Below are 21,359 nucleotides of genomic sequence, written 5' to 3'. Positions count from 1 at the left end.
ACAAACCTGCTTATGAAATGGATTTCACTCTTCATCTGTTTTATTATCAGACTTTACAGTGGTAAAAATTGATTTGTAAAATTCTTGACATAAAACAGATCTTCTATTTTTCCCTTCCAAATGACATAATTAACATCATTCAAAGTAACCATTCTACTTGTGTTGGCTTCCATCATTTTCCCTCAAAAAAATAGTTATTACAAATCAAAGTAAATCTTTTTAATGTGGAAGTTTAGACTGTGTTGCAATCACATAGCATACTCAGATAAAACCTTGGCTCTGATACCAGTTTTTTGAGAAAATGCGGACTAACACAAAAATACATATGGTCAAAATAATAAAAATAAAATGGAAAAATAATGACACCAATAATTTTACGTGAAAACCCTTTTAAATATAGGAAAAACCACGGGCCAAGAGGAGTAACTGATATCACTATAGTAAGGAATTTTACACTGTGTAGTCACGAATACAATACTCAAGTGACTACTACACATTCAAAAGGAATAACACTCTTTTGATTTCCACCTACTAAAATACCTCTCACACTATATTTTTATTCACAAACTATTTTTCTTATATAGTCTATGGAATACCTCACTTTGCTCTCAAATATTTTTTCTCTCTAACTTGGTGTATTTTACAAATGAGCTAATGAGCTCCTTTTATTGAAGAAATTTGTAACTACAAATTTCAACATCATCCACAATATGTCAAAGTTATGCCACCGAATTCTTTTAATTGTTGTGTTTCTCAATATTTGCTGCCACTGGAAATTTGCCAACCATTGACAATTGTATGCAACAATTGTTGAAGTCAATAATGGGGATGGACCCCACAGTTTTATTGATGTGGTGATACAGGAGACGACTTTGGTACAATTTAAGTTGAATATTCACAAGTGTTGAAATCGTTAAATGCTAACTTGATCGCATACTAATATTTATTTGATTTTAATCATTGAAATGGTTATGTCGGAGTAAAATGACTTATTTTGTAGGTAAATTATGAATTATGATAGTTTCAAAAGGAAGTGGTGGAAGAGGGAGCCAAAGGAGGAGGCTCAGTACAGTGAGTGTCTTCTAACTTTTTGATATCAAAATTCATTAATTTCCATATGTTGTTTGTTGTAAATTATATACGCAGGTTCTGATATTGTAAGAGAATCAATAAAGTTGAGTCCAACAGAACAAGAGTTTTATATGAATCCTTGAAATAATCATTTAGATGTTTACACAAAGAGAACAGCTTTAAAAGTTTCCACATTTGTCGTCAGTCTTAAATCATATTTGGCTATTTATTCATGATAGTTTTATTTCTTCTCATATTTGTTGCTTGCTCCCTTCTATATTTGTTTCTTTATTGCTTTTGGAGATTTAATTTTTTTTCACTTCTATTAGTTTTTAGTTCTAACTTTTGTTAGCATTTTACCTATTGTTGTTATTTTTATGTTCATTGCAGGGGAAAAGGAGATATTTCAATGTTTTTACCTATCGTTGTTATTTTTATGTTCATTGCAGGAGAAAATGAGATATTTCAAAGTTTTTGTCTATTGTTGTTATTTTTATGTTCATTGCAGGAGAAAAGAAGATATTTCAATGTTCTGAGACTATTATAGAAAGTGTGGATAGTTAATTCTATAGCGGTTGGTGATTTCTTTTCATCCCATTTTCAAATTTATCTAATAATTTCTTTAACCAAATTAGTATTTGTTATTCTCTTGATTATTGGTGATCCTCTTTATGTCATTTCTTGCCAATTTCTTGTTAGATTATTTGATAATTATAACTATTTATTTAGGTTATCGTGCACATATTTGATGAAAGATCATTTGATGGTCAAATCGAGTCATATGACCTCCACTGCAATGTTGTTGCCATAAAGATTCAATCAAACACACCACTTCCAATTGCATCCCTTGCTCATTTAAGTGATTCTATCACGATTGATCCGAGTCAGCTCCGGAGTACTGAGGAGAAGTCATTTAAATTTCGTCCATATTCAAAATCATTTGTTCATATTCCTGGAGACATAGTTATTGCACTTGGACGTTTTTATGCTAAGCCATATGATATCACGACTGCTCCTGCTGAATTCTAGTTGGTGTTTTCACTTGACTTTTACTTTGTTACAAACATACCTAATTTTCATATTTGTTATTGAGACTTCTCTCTCAAATTGTTATGATTGATCCGTGTAGCATTGATCATTGTGACGATGACTTAGAGTGTAAAGAGCCTCTCAAGGCGACTTGTAAAATTATGAGAGTAACTCTCTTTCACACTTTTTTGAAGAAACTTTCTCTCACATTTATCTCTTACTTTGGTAGTCAGTAATACATAAATTAATTTAAATAGTATTTGAATATTTGAAATTTAGATATAATACATTTTTAAAATCGTGAATTGGAGAAAAAAATAAACATAACAATTGTAATACATTTTAGATTCAGTATATTATATGGGAGTTCGAAGCTAAAAGGGAAAAAAAATTGCCAAAAATTCCAAAAGGGCAAATCAAAATTTTTTTAACCCAAAGGGCAAAATTGCTTTTGTCAAAGCGATTTCCTTCTGACAAATATTGACACCGTTACTTCATTAAAAAAAATAAAAATCGCTGCCACATTAGCGATTTTGTCCAAATTTTTTTTCTAACATTGCTGCCCCTACAACATTTTTCTCAAAAATTCTTTTTTTTTTCAAAAAAAAACAAACTAAAATCACTGCTATAACAACATTTTTATCAAAAAAAAAATCGCGATTTTTTTTTTTTTAAATTCTTTCAAAACCTTTGGAACATTGTTTTCCATCTCCATTTTTTAAAGATTTTTTTTAAAAAAAAAATCGTTGGTTTCTTTTTTTTTTTTAAAAAAACCTTTGGAACATTGTTTTCCATCTCCATTTTAAAAGGGTTTTTAAAGAAAAAAAAAGGTTTTTAAAGAAAATCGATGTCGGGGTAGCGATTTTTAATATTTTTTAAAACAAAAATTCTTAAAGAAAATCGCAGCTAATTTTAATTTTAAAAATATTATTATTTTTTAATATAAAGACGCTGCTATAGCAGCGATCTTGTCCAATTTTTTATTTCTTTTTTTCATTAACATCGCTGCCACAACAACATTAAAAATTCGAGAAAAATGCTGTTGTGGCAGCGATTTTTATTTTTTAAGGAGTAACAACGTCAATATTTGTTAGAAGAAAAATCACTTCGTCAGGAGAGATTTTGCTCTTTTGGTTAAAAAAAGAATTTGATGTGCTCCTGTGAAATTTTTGACAATTTTTTTGCCCTTTTAACTCCGAACTCGGATAAAAGGACCCAAAAAAGGAGGATGCTGAGGAAGAAGGTAATGAAATTGGAAATACAGACTGATGCAGAGAAGAGACAGAATAATCCCATCCTTAAATAAGTTATCATGTATTTTTTTCAAACAGATGTGGAATAAACTCATGCTAAAATTTAAAAAAAAACCGCAAGGCGCTGACAATCATGCGCCTTGTAAGGCGCAGCTGAGCCTTATGAGGCTCACGATTGATGTCCCTTGCAAGCGCATGGAATTCCGCATCTTGCAACGACTAACCTAATTTAGACGACGTCAAAAAAATAGTTAGAAAGTTGCCCTTTTGGTCCTATAATTAATTTTGTTGCCCTTTTGGAATTTTTAGAAAATTTTCTTACCCTTTCGGCTCCGGACTCCATTTAAAAGAGTGTACCACGTCAATACTAGACATGTAAAAATACACCAAGAAAATATTTATATTCTTAAGACTCGTTTGGTACAAGGAATAAAGAATATTTAATCCTAATTTTAAGATAAACTTATCTCATATATACTTAAAATAAAATCACAAAATAACTTATCTCGAAATAAGTTGTTTCTTACGAATCAAGTTATGCCAGATAATGGTGTGTGGAAAAACATTGTGCTATTTGAGGTTTGAACCCAACACTTCTTAAATCAAATGGACATCTATTACTATTGGATTAACTTTTGTCAAAGGTGTCCAACTTTCAATACATATCATTTAATTAAATGTAGAATTTGACATATATATACAACATAATTTTACGACGAAAAATGTCCAACTGGACACCCTAGAATGGCAGAGTACTATTATATAACTTATAACTTTCAGCTTGCTAAAAAAATCTGGAATGTTATAAAAAGCAAACAACTGATGTTTTCTTTTTAAAGGTCACCACTTCTTTTCCCAAAGAATTGCACATCATTAAATTTGATTAATTGGATAGATAGAGACAATATTTCTTAATTCTTACAACGGAAAAAAACCTTATTATTTGAAATTTAAGATAAAGACTTCAAACGATGGTGATCAGATTTACAATTTAATTTTATGTATATTTAATAGATATTTTAAAATTTATATATAAAGTTTGGACTAATATTATAAGATTCTACTCGTATGTTTAAAAATTTATTTTTTTCTCCTTTCTTTTTCAATTCAGGAAGTATAATTTTAATGCCAACACATACCTTTTTCCTAAGTATCTGATACTTCTGATACGCTCAAATAACACCTCTTTTCAGAAGCATAAGCGGTCGTTATCACGTAAAGAACCCAACTCGTAGGTTGGGGTCGATCCCACGAGGAATATGATTTAAACTTAAGTTCAATAACGATTATATTCGTTTAGCCATTGTATTTCCGAGACAAATAAGTAAAAAGAGGGGGGGGGGGGGATTTGTGTAACAATATTTGGAAATTATGAAAGTAATTAGTAAGCAAGATTCAAATTTTTGTTGTTATCAAATTGAGAAGGAAACTAGGACGTACGTGTTCCCCATAAGCTCATAACTACATAATCCTAGTAATAGCAATCCCTTCCTAGTGTATTACATGCAAAGCGATAAGTTATGTATCTCTAAATCCTTGGTCCAACATCTAGAGAATTTCACCCTACACCTTGGTCCGCTACGCGTGTATAATTTACCATTACCTCATATTATACGTCACATCGATGTATGACTTAGTTTTCACCCTCGCACCAATCGACATTAATTCTATTAGATAGTATCACACTAAATCTATATTGATAATTGTTTTCTTATTAACTACCTCCTTGGTCCGGCAAATAGCAACAAGGCGAGTTCTAACGTTGCGCACCGTTAAAAAGACTTCTAGATGAAAGAATTATCAATGCATGCAAAACACTATTCGGGAATTACTTAGTTACTATTCATACTTCGTTAATCGCTCATTGTTCCCACAATCCTAGTTATGGATTTAGTTACCCATATTAGTAAGAACACAATTCATATTTTTAGAAGAAGAAATCATGAACTTACATAATGAGAATGATAAACCCAGAATTTCAACTTGAATTTCCAAACCAAAATCTTCAAAACAAGCTTAGGAAATTAAGAATGGCTAAAGTTGCAATTTAATCTCCAAAGCCAAAAAACTAGGACAAAAGTAATTAAGTGTAACCTCCAAAAACGAGGTTTACATGCCCTATATATAGAAAAATAAGTCCTAAAAAGAAAAAAATGTTTCAGGACGTGGTTTCAATCAACGATACTGACCTACGGACCGTGGATTGATCTACGATCCATGGATCCTCCTCCGTAGCTCCATACTTAGAATCTTCAAAATCAGGCACTTGAACCCCTCTCTAAATCATTTGACAGATCAATAGTACGGTCTGTAGATCAATCTACGATCCGTTGATTGCAACCGTGGTTCCACACTTGGTCAAGAATTCCCTAATTTTCCTTCAAGCCTTGCCTGCCCATCTACAACACCCATCTATGGAGTGTGAATGGACTACAGTCCGTGGATCACCTCCGTAGATCCCTTTTTTTGCACATCCTTCAGCTGCGTCTCTCAATTTCCACGTCTGAACATATTTCCTGCAAATATGAGAAAAATACATAAAAACCAATACAAAATGGCCCTAGACACACACAACTCTTAAGTGAAATGTATTAAAAATATCGTAAACTCATGGTATATCAACACCCTCAACTTAAATTCGTTGTTTGTCCTCAAGCGACACACTAAAACTCTAAACGACACTTTGTATAGAAGCAAGCATTTCAAGCACAAGCAATCACATGGCTCTCTACCCCGACTCTCTTCTCGAGTGCAAATCTTTTCTCTCAGTCTCAACAAGCTAACTTGTGCGGATCCAAACACGACAAAGACTGACCAACCGACACACATTATACACTGTTTTACTATCACCAAGGTACCAACTTTTCGACAATGTAACTAGTGCCCTTACTTCAAATGAAATCCCTTTTTAACACAATAAATTTGATTTTGTGTACAAGGATTTATTTAACACTCACACTGAGAAGTAACTTCAAGTACAGTTAGTGCTCAATACCATAGGCTTGCCCTTATTTTCACTGCTTAGACTCTCCAAACTAGGTTCTAGGACCACTATAGGACTTTCTTGGCTTGTAACATAGGCTCAGGGTTAGATGTGGTACATTTGGGTATGTTTTAATGACTTTCTGCCCTCCTTGACATTACATTAGGCATTCTACCTCTTTTTTGCCCTATTCTTGACATCCTACCGTTTTACCTTCTTTCCCTTGATTCTCTTCAACCATGGATGTGACTTTAGACTTTGTAGCTCTTTATTTTTCACTTTAATCTTTTTCTTGCGTTTTATTCTTTTCTTTAGCTTTCAACAAGCCACATCCTTGCCTTTTTTTTTTCTCTTTTTCAACATCAAACTCTTTTCATACCCATTTTTCTTTCGGTTTCCTCTTTCATAGCCACCCTCAACTTATGGATTTTCCATTGGTTGAGGTGCACAATACCCGATGTCGGATCAGGGCCAAGATTGAGGTTACTTTTTACATTAGCCACCCTCAACTTAGTATTTTGGCCTAAGTCGAGGTGCACATGTCCAAGGAATGACCGAGGCCAACATAGTAGATTATGGGAAGGTGAGTTAGGGGTTTAGAAAGAAATGGTCTAATTTAGGCTCAAAGCATTTTGATCAAAGGGAGCATTTATTTCATTTGGTTGGATTTTTCTTTTAGGCAATTTGTGGACTTATCAAAACAAGGGCCTATGATCACTTCCTAGCCTCTAGAGTAGATTGTTTTAGCAGGACTTACCGGGCAAGTTCTAGATTGGCACAAAAACTATTTGAACAATCAACTATTCTCACACACTTTTGGCATATCGTTTCATCATCAGATTATCAGATTATCCAGTTTAAGTTCTAGCTTAAGTCATGCCATCAAGTTGGTTTATTATCATGTCATACTCAGAGCCAACACATTCAACTCATTCTAGCCTACAGATTTTAGCACATATCATAAAAGTTTTTGGACGGGTATCATTTCTTTCAAAAAGTTTCATATTTTTGCCATCATGCTTCAATCTTTCTCATGCTTCTACACATACAATCCTAACACATGTCGATTCAATAGAAATTAAGTAGTCTCTTGGGGGAAAACACATGCAAAAAAACCCAAGAGAGGATTATGAGTTAGGTTACCCAGACTTCACCCTATCACTCACAATCCATTTACCCCACCCCCAACGAAAAATAGGTGCAATTGTCCCCAATGCACACAAAAAATAGTAAAAAGTAATGGATTTGGGTGAAGCAAACCTGTGGTACATAGCTCTAGCGAACGATCAACAAATGGGTGGGTCCTGTTTCCCAGAGCTTGCTACATCAACATTAGGGCCACCCTCAGTAGTGCCCACTTCAGCAATCACAACACACTCAGTAATGCTACCAATCAGTCTAACTGCACCATCAATGGTGCTCACATCATGACCCACAATATTCGAAACATCCGAAATGGGCATAGAACTTGATGCCCTAGCAACACTCTCACGAACCCTCTCCTGGCGCAATTGCTCATCTATTATTGAAGCCCCTTTTAACCTGCTTCTCATGCTTGTGCTCCCTCTTCTTGGCTCTTTCATCCTCAAATGTGTGTCCAGATCGGTGCCTCTTACCTCAGGCACGTGTGGACTCGGGTTGCTCCTCTGCGTCTCCACTGAATAATGCATCAATGACCGTATCGCCAGACAAAGCAGTAGGTGCAGCCTGAGGCTCAACTGAAGGGGTGGTAAGAATGACATCAATGTCAGCCTGAAGACTGGCTAACTTGGTACGAAAAGATGATACATTTGTGGTCGGGATTGGTCGCTCGAGGATTCTCAATTCAAAGGCATCGAGGCACTTATTAACGACCTGGACCTTCTGGTCCATCATGCTTTGCATCCTTTGCTCCATTCTGGCCTCAGACTCTGCTATCGACTTTTGCATCCATGGCCGGACATGGTGGAGCAGCATGGCCATCTGAGCCTCCAATTTTTGAACCCTAGCAAATGGTACAACAGTAGCTCCTAAAGGTGGGGTGGATCTAGACGAGCTAGGAGCCCGACTCGCGGTCTGAGACGAGGAGGCAGGGACATCATCAGTGTGGGCTGGAGTGGCAGGATCATCACCCTGCATTTTTTCTACAACATCTACTAAATCAGCTCCTAGGAGCAGCACATCAACCTGCGGCTTTCTGCGTGGGCCAGATCAACTTGTCACAATGCCATATCGGCACTCCAAAGTCCCTACATAACTGGAAAATGAGACAAGGAAAAGGGTAAGTGATGGAGGCTTTGAAAGTCCTCTCATGTATCTCCGTAATGAGCATGCGGGCAAAATTAATCTCGAAACCCGCAACCAATGCTGCTACAATGACCGTGCGGTCCCAAGTTAGTGCGTTGTCAGCCTTCGTGGGGGAAATCCGATTGCAAACCAACAACCAAAAAATTTAGCCACAAATGTGAGAGTGGCCTTCTTGATGCTCACGCCCGGAGTGGTGACCCACTCGACTCGCTCTCCGTCAGTAGCACTTTGACTAGCTAGCCAGTGTAATAAAGTCTCTCTTTTCTCGGCGCTCCGCTGGAACTCTCCACCCATACAATGTTCCATTTGTAGTCAAATTCGGCCGTGTTGAGTGCCCAAGAGTGATCAGGGCTAGGACCATAGAGGAACCGACGGATGGTGGTCTCAAAGATGTCTACAGAAAATCTGCGCACTAGTGTAGCTATGAGGGGTGCTTGGGCAGTGGGTCTGGCATTCTTATGGATAGAGCCCCAAAGAGCAGCCGCTTAAGAAGCATTGAACTCCCTCACAATCTCCTCGCTATAGGTGTCTGGTTCTCGAGCCATCCACTCATACGTGTGTAGGCTCCCAGTGAGGACTTTGCGTTCCTCTGTAATAAGTCGAGCCATCTTCTTTTTGTAATTTTTCATCTTGGCATCCCAATAAATTTGCCATTGGCCCTCAACACACCATTTGTTTGGCTCCCCAGCCACCGGATCAGGGTCGTAGCTTCGTGGCACCGGGACTTCTCCCGAACTAGTGGCCTTATCAGACGAAGCAGCTTTGTCATGTGAACCTGAGCCTATGGCGGATCCAGAATCAAAGCTGGAAAGCATGGGCAAGCTCAGAACCAAAAGCAGAGGTGGACTCTGAGCCGGAAGTAGAGGCAGACTCTAAGCCGGAAGTAGAACCAGCCTCAGAACCAGAAGCAGAACCAACCGGTGACCTGATTAGTGTGTTCTCCTCATAAGACTGAGAGACAATGATTACGTCGGTGACCACCTGTCGGGATGTATTCTGGATACCCCAAGGTGCAATATGGGATGTCCTCGTGGCCGGTGGAACATATGCTGGATCCTTTTCTGCGTCCGTGTCTTCATCAATCACCTTAAAAGTAGGCGCCACAGATTTTGATTTGCCCCTTTTGGAGTAGGTCACTTGCTTCTTAGGCGCCATGGTAGCTGTAGATGTCTAATTAGTACCAAAATAAACTCAAAACACACTCAAAAAGATTTTAGAACTACGAATGAACAAAAATGAAAAACATAAAAAAAATTTGGACAGTGGCTTCAGTGGCCACCTACTGTGGGAATCTATGGTCTGTAGGCTGACCTACGGTTCGTGGATCCCTTCCGTAGATCAGAGGTACCAAAAAGTTGGTCTCTGTGGTAAAGTATCATCTTTTCCCAAGAATACGTACCTCAAATGTGATGGTAGAGCCTTAAGCTCTAATTTTGGCACCTCCTCAACAGACAGTCTTGCAGATGGGGACTCATGATTTTTCATGTCTAACTCCAGTTTCATTGGTTTTGCACGATATTCGCACCTATCAAGTGCGGCGACCAACTCATCACATTCTTCAATACCATCACTCTCAAAGTTCATCATAATCGCTGCTAGTGCCTCAACACCCAATCTCTTCTCAACATGCACCTCAGAAACACTCTCAACTCTATAGGTTATTGCCGATATTGATTGGAGCTCACTACTTTGCTTCATAGACCTACAAATATTGAAAGTCGCCTCTTCATTGTTCAATTTGAATTTCATCTACCCTTTTTCCATATCAACCAAAGCACGCCCCACAGCTAAAAATGGTCTCTCAAGAATAATGGGAACCTCAAAATCAACCTCGCACTCAAGAATCACAAAATATACCGGAATGATGAACGACTCCATTTTCACTAGTACATCATGGAGCGCACCTATGGGCCTCTTCACAGTTCTATCGGCTATGAGCAATCGCATCGCAGTCAGTTTTGGATCTCCCAAACCTAACTTTTTGTAAATCGACAATGGCATCAGATTAATGCTAGCCCCAAGATCACACAATGCCTTAGCAAAATGCAACAACCCGATGGTACATGGAATAGTACAGGCACCAGGATCCTTCTTCTTCTGCACAAGGGACCTAGTTGCAATAGGGCTACAATGCTGCAATCCGTCATCATCTTTACTAGCATCAGTTTCTACCCCAGACGACATAGGTGGATTAATGGTATGCTTACCTCCTCGAGTCGTGACTGCCATGAAATGTCCATCATTATTTGGATTTTGGATAGTATTACTAGGAAGAATGCCAGGTTGACGTGGGTTTACTGTAGTCGACAACTGAGTCATCTGTAGCTCAAGATGCTTGATCGACACTCGTGGGCATCAGCTTTTTTACCAATACCAGACAAGTCATTTCGCATCTCTTTCACATTCTCATCAGTTACGACAAACCTCTTTATCATTTTCTGCATCATATCCTCAATACGTGACATATTACCTCCAGTTTCCCTAGGAGCAGAATCTCGGTTTTGAGAAGGAGCATAAGGTCCAGCCCGATCATTTCTATTGCCATAGTTGTTCCGATTGTAATTATTGTCGCGATTGTAGTTCCCATCCCCGACATATTGACCCTCGCAGTTGTAATTGTCATAGTTTCGACATTGGTTTCCTTGACCTTGGCGCCAATTATCTGTGTTGGAACCTTGGGCGTTTGGTCGAAAACCCCCCGTCTGCTCATTCACAGCATAAGCATCCTCTTCAAAATAATACTTATTTGCCGGTGGTGGAGTTCTAGTCAAATAGTTCACAACATTTACCTTCTCCGCTCCTCCAGTCACATGCTTTAACACCAACCCTAGTTCAGTTCTTATTTGTGCCATCTTCTCGCGAATCTCATCTGCGGGCTGGTTGTTTGTAGCTTCAAGGGCAAATGTGCTCCTCATAGTATCTGACTCTCTAGTGCTCTATGCTTTATTATTTCGAGATATCTTCTCCATTTTCTTTGTAATTTATGCAAAAGTGCATTCACCGTACGAACCTCCCGCAATAGTAACGAGCACTACCTTACCATTATCATCCTGTCCTCAGTACAAGTACTCCTTCAGTGACTCATTATCAATACAGTGATTCGGGACACCGCTCATAAAGGCAGTGAACCTATCCCAAGAACTACTCACGGACTCTCCAAGTAATGCTACAAAGTTGTTGAGTTTATCCTTCTTGTTCAACTTCTTGGACACCGGAAAGAATCTTGCTAAAAATGCCTCTGTCAACTACTCTTATGTATAGATGAGTTGTAAGGGAGTTAATTGAACCACACAAAAGCATCTCCGATCAATGATAGGGGGAACACACGCAACCCAATGACGTTCATATCCCAATCCGATCAACCTATACAACTTGTGCAGACATGATTAAGTTTGGCTATGTGAGCATGTGGATCATCCGCTGGCAACCCCGCAAACAAGCCCCACGCTATAAGCATCTGCATCAAGCTACTGGTCACCACAAATGTTTGCCCTGAAATTTTCATGCAGACGTGGTCCTTGTGGTTCATGAATTACCCTCGGAGGTTGCAATCCAACACCTTCACCTAACTCTCCCCCGATAGGGTTAACCGAAACTCCTTGATTATTCATTCTCAGTAAAGTTCTATTCAGTTCGGGATTGTAGGGAGTAAGTGGTTCGTCTTGGCTCCGTGTACTTGGCATACACTAGAGTAAGACCCTCAGATTGACAAAATACAAAAGAAAAAGTAAAATTAGGAAATATTTGACTAAAGTGCAATAATATAATTAAACTTAATCTAAAAGCCTTATTCCCCGACAGCGGCGCCAAAATTTGATACGCTCAAATTACACCTCTTTTTAGAAGCATAAGCGATCGTTATCACGTAAAGAACCCAACTTGTAGGTTGGGGTCGATCTATGAGGAATATGGTTTAGACTTAAGTTTAATAACAATTATATTCGTTTAGCCAATGTATTTCTGAGACAAATAAGTAAAACGGGGGATGGGGGGAATTTGTGTAACAAATTTTGGAAATTATGAAAGTAATTAGTAAGCAAGATTCAAACTTCTGTTGTTATCAAATTAAAAAGGAAACTAGGGCCTACGTGTTCCCCATAAGCTCATAACTACATAATCCTAGTAATAGCAATCCCTTCTTAGTGTATTACATGCAAATCAATAAGTTCTGTATCTCTAATCCTTGCTCCGACATCTAGAGAATATCACCCCACACCTTGGTCCAGCTACATGAGTGTAATTTACTAACCCTTACCATTACCTCATATTAGACGTCACATCGATGTATGGCTTAGTTTTCACCCTCGCACCAATCACCATTAATTCAATTAGATAGTATCGCACTAAATCTATGTTGATAATTATTTTCTTATTAACTACCTCCTTGGTCCGGCAAGTAGCAACAAGGCGAGTTCTAACGTTGCGCACTGTTAAAAAGACTTCTAGATGAAAGAATTATCAATGCATGCAAAACACTATTTGGGAATTACTTAGGTACTATTCATACTTCGTTAATAACTCATTGTTCCCACAACCTTAGTTGTGGATTTAGCTACCCATATTAGTAAGAACACAATTCATATTTTTAGAAGAAGAAATCATGAACTTACGTAATGAGAATGATAAAACCAGAATTTCATCTTGAATTTCCAAACCAAAATCTTCAAAACAAGCTTAGGAAATTAAGAATTGCTAAAATTGCAAGTTAATCTCCAAAGCCAAAAAACTAGGACAAAAGTAATAAAGTCTAACCTCCAAAAATGAGGATTACATGCCCAATAAATAGAAAAATAAGTCCTAACTAAAAAGAAAATGAAAAAAGGAACAAAATGTTTCAGGACGCGATTTCGATCAACGATACTGACCTACTGACCGTGGATTGATCTACGGTCCATAGGTGTAACGCCCCGAGCTACCCCCGAGACGCGGACACGGGACCTAGGACCACAAGTGATCACAAGCTAATCCTGCTGGCATGATCAAGAGCATACTAAAGAAAATAAACTGATGCGGAAGCTAAATCATAAATAAATCTGAAAAGATGGGGAGTACTCATATACTATAACTGAATATATCCAATCTGAGAGTTTAATACAAAAGAAATATAAAACTCAAATACTAAGCTGAATCTAACTATGTCTGAAATAAGCCTCTAAACTGACTAGAAATGTTGGGACAGGCCCCAGCTAAGTCTAGCAAAACTGAAACTAAAAGACTAAAATACTGAAAAGAAACTCATGACTATTGTCCCCGAAGAATGAGGACTCACCAACTAATTCTGCTGAACTGAAGATCGGGAACCGATCTAAGCGTGATCTGAATGCTGAGAACCTGAACCTACATCACGAGAAGATGTAGCGCACGTATGCGTCAGTACTTGAAATGTACTGAGCATGCATGATAGAGTAAAGCTGAAATAACATATAACTGAACAAAGCAATAAAACAATGAAATAATCTGGACATGACATAGATACTGAATGCTGAGCTAACTGAATGCAATGACCAATTTATAACTTGTTGAGACTGAATACTGAATACTGAATATACTGATAAATGGTCAATACAATAGAATCTGACTGAACTGTGGGAGCTACTAATAACCGACATAAAACCACATAAGTTAAATGTGGAGTCCGATGTGTACGCCCCATCGAGAGAACCCAATATACCCTGCCAGAGGTATAGAGGCATGCTAACGTGATCACTAAACTGATGTTGCCCACAGATGGGACTTACACCAACGTGGTTCGTAGTTCTGGGACTATATGGGTACGCTGAAACACTAGTCCAACTCGGTATTATGCTACTCCCAATGAATTAAGTGGTTAACTAGTTACGATTAAATTTCTGTAAATACTGGATAGCTCGAAACTGAACATGCAAACTGAGAATGCAACAATTAATCTGATAATGATGCATTCATAAACTGAGGCATGTAAAACTGAATACTGAAATATCTGACCTAGTATGTGTAATTCAAGAACTAAAGAAATACATAGCTAGGGTTCTGAAATTCATGCGATAAACTGAGCAATAACATGATAATCTGATTTGGAACATTTAAATAACTAATTCATGATGATCTGCTGTAATTCTAGAAACCCTAGGTCTATTCATAATAAGTGAATCAAGAATCTGACTGAATTCTAGGGACCTAATGGGCGAAAGGAACCCACTAGTGAAATCCCACATACCTGGTGACGAATTCCATGGAGAAATCTTTCGATTTCGGGGCTGGAACTGATGGAACCTTGTTGCGTTCTTGAACTAGGGTTCTTGACCTTTTTCTCCTCTCTTGATTCTAATTCTTCTAAGTTTGATTAATGATTTTGACTAAGGTAAGTTCTAATTATGTTTCTAGGCTTAAAACTAATTAAAACCTCATGATTTAGGGTCTAAACGACGTATCTTAGGGGTTAAACGAAATAGGAAAAGACCAAAAGACCCCTGAATTAACTGCTGTCGAAGTGACTGACGGAATGGACCTACGGTCCGTCGATTGGGTCCATAGATCGAGTCTGCCCGACAGGGCTTCACTAAAACGGGTATAACTTTTTACTCGGAGGTCAGAATTTAGAAAACTTGGTGGCGTTGGAAAGATAATTCAATTATCTATCTAACCATATGTTATGGGACACATAATTCGTTTTGTGCTAAAAGTTATGACCATCTGAAGTTGATGTATCAATATTTTTCGTCTAACTAGCTGCTAACCTAATCTACGGTCAGACCTACGGACCGTGGATCGAATGAGGGTCCGTGATGGTCGACCATAGTTTGTGTCAGAGGCTGGTAAGGGAAGTCTCGATCCACGGACACAGACCACGGACTGTGGTCTGATCTACGGACCGTGGGTTTGTCCGTGAGTCGGGACTTAGCCAATTTTCTGAGCTGGTTTGGGGAGGGGTTGCAGTGGTGAACCACGGACCACCAGCACGGGCCGTTGTTTGACCTACGGTCCGTGGATGGTGACCGTAAGTTGCACCTGCAACTTCTCAAAATCTGCATCTTTGGTCCATTTCGTATACGGGGTGTTACATTATCTCCCCCTTGGGACCATTCATCCTCGAATGAAGACTAATCTAGCTGAAATAGAGGGAGAGGGTTGCAATCCCTACCACTAAACACTGAGAACTGAATTTCTGACTGAACTGAGTTCCAAGGACATGCAAATACGCTTAAAATGCAAGTACAAACTGAAGGAACATGATTCTAAGACTGAATTTATGCATGAATGACTGAAAAACTGGAGAGGAACTATTACCTAAAGCTGGAATGGAATCGGAAGGAAAGAGGTGAGGATACTTGGACTTCATGGCTGCTTCTGCTTCCCAAGTAGCTCCCTCTACAGACTGACTCCTCCACAAAACCCTGACTAAAGCGACTTCTTTATTTCTCAACCTTCTAACCTGACGATCGAGAATCTCAACTGGTACATCCTCATACGAAAGGCTATCTTTCACGGCCACACTCTCTAATGGCACTATGGATGCTGGATCACCCACACACTTCTTCAAAAGAGAAGTGTGAAAGACTGGATGTACTGCTGCTAAGTCTGCTGGCAACTCTAACTCATAAGCCACTTTACCAATCCTTTTCAAGATCCGGTAAGGGCCTACATATCTGGGACTGAGCTTCCCTTTCTTGCCAAATCTCATCACCCCTTTCATAGGTGACATTTTCAGGAAAACCCAATCATCAACTTGGAACTCTAGTTCCCTTCTTCTCACATCTGCATAAGACTTCTGGCGACTCTGAGCAGTCTTAAGTTTATCTCTAATGAGTTGCACTTTCTCCATAGCATCAAAGATCGAATCTGGTCCTATCAAGGCTGCTTCACCTACTTCAAACCAACCAACTGGAGATCTACATCTACGCCCATACAATGCCTCATAAGGGGCCATCTGAATGCTGGAATGGTAGCTATTGTTGTAGGCGAACTCTATTAGAGGAAGGTGATCATCCCAACTACCCTTGAAGTCGATCACACAAGCTCTCAACATGTCCTCTAAGGTCTGAATGGTACGCTCTGCCTGACCATCCGTCTGTGGATGAAATGCTGTGCTAAGATTAACCTGAGTACCAAGACCTTTCTGAAATGACTTCCAGAAATGAGATGTAAACTGAGGACCTCTATCTGAGATGATAGACAAAGGAACTCCATGCAACCTCACAATCTCATTAATGTAAAGCTTGGCGTAATCCTCCGCCGAATCTGTAGTCTTGACCGCCAAAAAGCGAGAAGACTTAGTAACCCTATCAACAATCACCCAAATGGAGTCATGTTGTCTGCGAGTACGAGGTAAACCTGTGATGAAGTCCATGTTGATCACTTCCCACTTCCAAGTAGGAATGTCAATCTCTTGAGTCATACCTCCTGGTTTCTGATGTTCTACCTTTACTTGCTGGCAATTGGGGCACTTAGCCACAAAGTCTGCTATATCTCTTTTCATACCAGTCCACCAATAGACTTCCCGCAGATCACGGTACATCTTAGTGGCGCCTGGATGAATAGAATATCTGGAATTGTGGGCTTCTGCGAGAATATGCTGTCTCAATTCACCCACATCAGGAACACACAATCTACCTTGATAGCGAAGTACACCATCTCCCCCTTGGGAGAAAACCTCCACTCTCTGATTGTGGACTGCACCCTTAAGTTCAAGCAAGATTGGATCACTGTCTTGCTTTTCCTTAACCTCTACTACCAAAGAAGATTCTGCCCCATTCTGAACCGTTACACCACTATCTGATATGCTCATAAGACGAACTCCTAGGCGAGCAAGTCTGTGAACATCCTTTGCTAGCTCTCTCCTTTCTTCCTCAACATGTGCTACACTACCCATGGATAGTCTGCTAAGGGCATCTGCTACTACATTCGCCTTACCCGGATGGTAATGCACGCTCATATCATAATCTTTGAGGAACTCAAGCCACCTTCTCTGGCGAAGATTCAACTCTTTCTGGGTGAACACATACTGAAGGCTCTTATGGTCTGTGAACACATCTACGTGAACACCATACAAGTAATGTCTCCAAATCTTAAGTGCAAACACCACTGCTGCTAGCTCGAGGTCATGAGTTGGATAATTCTTCTCATGTACCTTAAGCTGTCTAGAAGCATAAGCTATAACCTTACCTCGCTGCATCAACACACAACCTAGGCCGACTCTGGATGCATCACAATAGATCACATAACCATCTGAACCCTCTGGTAGAGTCAAGACAGGAGCTGTAATCAACCTAGTTTTCAGTTCTGCAAAGCTTTTCTCACAATCATCTGACCATTGGAACTTAACCTTTTTCTGAGTTAACTTAGTCGATGGAGAGGCTATGGATGAAAATCCTTCCACAAACCGTCTGTAATAGCCCGCTAGACCCAAGAAACTTTTGATATCTGTAGCAGAGGTAGGTCTGGGCCATTGTTTCACTGCTTCTATCTTCTGGAAATCTACTCGAATTCCTTCACTAGACACAATATGCCCAATGAAGGCAACTGATTGTAACCAAAACTCACACTTGTTAAATTTTGCAAATAACTGGCGATCTTTGAGAGTTTGTAGAACAACTCTCAAATGACTCGCATGTTCTTCCTCATTCCTAGAATAAATGAGGATATCATCAATAAAGATGATAACGAACAAGTCCAAGCACTGCTTGAATACTCTGTTCATCAAATCTATGAAAACTGCAGGAGCATTGGTTAGTCCAAATGACATAACTATAAATTCGTAATGACCATACCGAGTTCTGAAGGCTGTCTTCGGAATGTCACTATCTCTGACTCTAAGCTGATGATAACCTGATCTGAGGTCTATCTTTGAGAAATGACTAGCACCCTGAAGTTGGTCAAACAAGTCATCAATCCTGGGGATAGGATACTCATTCTTGATTGTGACTTTGTTCAACTGCCTATAGTCAATACACATTCTGAGAGAACCATCTGTTTTCTTCACGAACAACACTGGTGCACCCCATGGCGAAATACTGGGTCTGATGAAGCCCTTATCTAGAAGGCCTTTCAACTGCTCTTTCAATTCCTTAAGCTCGGCTGGAGCCATTCTGTAAGGAGGGATAGAGATAGGTTGGGTATCTGGAAGGAGATCAATTCCAAAGTCTATTTCCCTTTCGGGAGGAACTCCAGGAAGATCTTCTGGGAACACTTCTGGAAACTCACTGTCTACAGGAACTGACTCAAGAGTTGGGGATTCGGAACTAGAATCCTTAACGCGAACTAGATGATAAAGATAACCCTTAGAGATCATCTTTCTGGCCTTAAGGTAAGAAATGAATCGACCCATAGGCGCTAAGCTACTACCCTTCCATTCTAGAATTGGTTCGTCTGGAAACTGAAAACGAACAATCCTAGTTCTACAATCAACTGAGGCATAACATGAATGTAACCAATCCATGCCTAGAATGACATCGAAGTCTACCATTTCTAACTCTACAAGATCTGCTGAGGTGACTTTCTGAGAGACTGTGACAGGGCAATTTCTGTATACCCGTCTAGCTATAACTGGGTCACCGACTGGAGTAGAGACTGAGAAAGGTTCTGAAAGGGTTTCTGGGCTAACACTGAATTGGACTGCTATATAAGGAGTTACAAAAGACAAAGTAGCCCCTGGATCTAACAATGCATAAACATCAAGATCAAAGACTCGTAACGTACCAGTGACTACATCAGGAGAATCTTCTTGATCTTGACGAGCCTGAAGAGCATAAAGCCTGTTTTGGCGCTGTCCGCCACTAGTACCAGAAGAGTTACCCTGTTGAGTCGGGCGACCTGCTGGTGCTGCTGAATTTGTAGACTGAGCTCTACCATTATTTCTTCCTTGACCTTTTCTTAAAGGACAATCCTTCAATCTATGACCAGACTGACCACACCCAAAGCATCCTTCCTTACCTACAAGGCACTCGCCCGGATGGTTCTTACTACATTTCGGGCAAGTTGGGTAGGTTTTGGTGCCTGAAACACTACCTTGAGACTTAGAGTCTGACGCCCTACCTTTCTGATCATTACGGAACCTGGGGGATAGAACACTAGCTGATGAAGGGGCTGGAGTCGAAAACTTCTGCTGAAACTGCGAGCGATTTCCACCACCCGATTTCTGTTGGGAATACTCATAGTTACCTGTTCTTGCTTTCTTAGCCTCCTTAGCCTGTTCCCTAAGCTTATCACCCTCAACCTGCTGAGCATGAGTCATGAGCCTAGAGATGTTCATGTCTCCCAACAACATAGCATTCCTACACTCTATTTTTACTAAGTCTGACACTCCATATAGAAACTTATTCATCTGTGCCCTGGAATCAGCAACCATGTGAGGAGCATACCTGGAGAGTTGGTTAAACTTGAGCCCATACTCTTGGACAGTCATGTTACCCTGCCTCAAGATCATAAATTCCTGGGCCCTTGCTTCTCTCAACTCTATGGGGAAAAACCTGTCTAGAAAGGTTTCGTTGAAACATTCCCAAGTAATAGGAGCGGCATCTGTACCCATGTTCTCCTTCCACTGAGTGTACCAGAAATGAGCCACATCCTTTAGTTGGTAAGATGCTAACTCAACCCGATCATTCCCAGTGACCTGCATTACCTCAAAGATCTTGTTGATCTCATCCAAGAAATTCTGGGGATCTTCACCAGTCTGCGATCCTAAGAACTCTGGAGGATTCATCCGAACAAAGTCACGGACCCTTGCTGCTGCTGATCCACCATTTGCATCCACAGGAGCTTGAACCCGCTGATTGTTCTGGCTAGCGACACTCTGAGCCAACATCTAAATGACATTCTTGAATTCAGCATTTGAGACTTCCTGATCTGGAACTGGAGGAGCTGCGTTTGCATTCCTAACATTTGCATTCCTAACATTCGCATTCCTGGCGTTAGCTCTACGGGGAGGTATGATCACTGAAACGTAGAACGTCGAGTTAGAATGGAATTAGATCATACCTTACGCACGATAAGAATAACAAGAAAATGAAGATTTTTCCTAAAGACACTTTGTAGCCTCCCTCCCATTAGATGTGGTGCACACTACACACCTATGAAAAAGACTCTACCTAGTGCGGCTTTTCAGACATCCTAGGACACTTAAACCTAATGCTCTGATACTAAGTTTGTCACGCCCCGAGCTACCCCCGAGACGCGGACACGGGACCTAGGACCACAAGTGATCCCAAGCTAACCCTGCTGGTATGATCATGAGCATACTAAAGAAAATAAACTGATGCGGAAGCTAAATCATAAATAAATCTGAAAAGATGGGGAGTACCCATATACTATAACTGAATATATCAAATCTGAGAGTTTATACAAAAGAAATATCAAACTCAAATACTAAGCTGAATCTAACTATGTCTGAAATAAGCCTCTAAACTGACTAGAAATGTTGGGACAGGCCCCAGCTAAGTCTAGCAAAACTGAAGCTAAAGGACTAAAATACTGAAAAGAAACTCATGACTATTGTCCCCGAAGAATGAGGACTCACCAACTGATTCTACTGAACTGAAGATCGGGAACCGATCTAAGCGTGATCTGAATGCTGAGAACCTGAACCTACATCACGAGAAGATGTAGCGCACGTATGCGTCAGTACTTGAAAGGTACTGAGCATGCAGGATAGAGTAAAGCTGAAATAACATATAACTGAACAAAGCAATAAAGCAATGAAATAATCTGGACATGATATAGATACTGAATGCTGAGCTAACTGAATGCAATGACCAATTTATAAC

General features: G+C 39.5%; 1 pseudogene; it reads left to right on the top strand.

Annotated features, from left to right (window-relative positions):
• The first annotated feature begins 1,007 nt into the window (after nt 1-1,007).
• LOC125877326 (uncharacterized) lies at nt 1,008-2,336 on the top strand (annotated as a pseudogene).
• Nucleotides 2,337-21,359: the final 19,023 nt, after the last annotated feature.

Source organism: Solanum stenotomum, chromosome 9 (genome assembly GCF_019186545.1).
Source record: "Solanum stenotomum isolate F172 chromosome 9, ASM1918654v1, whole genome shotgun sequence".
Classification (NCBI taxonomy): Eukaryota; Viridiplantae; Streptophyta; class Magnoliopsida; order Solanales; family Solanaceae; genus Solanum; species Solanum stenotomum.
The sequence above is the reverse complement of the archived record's forward strand: the minus strand, read 5'-3'. Positions and strand labels throughout refer to the sequence as shown.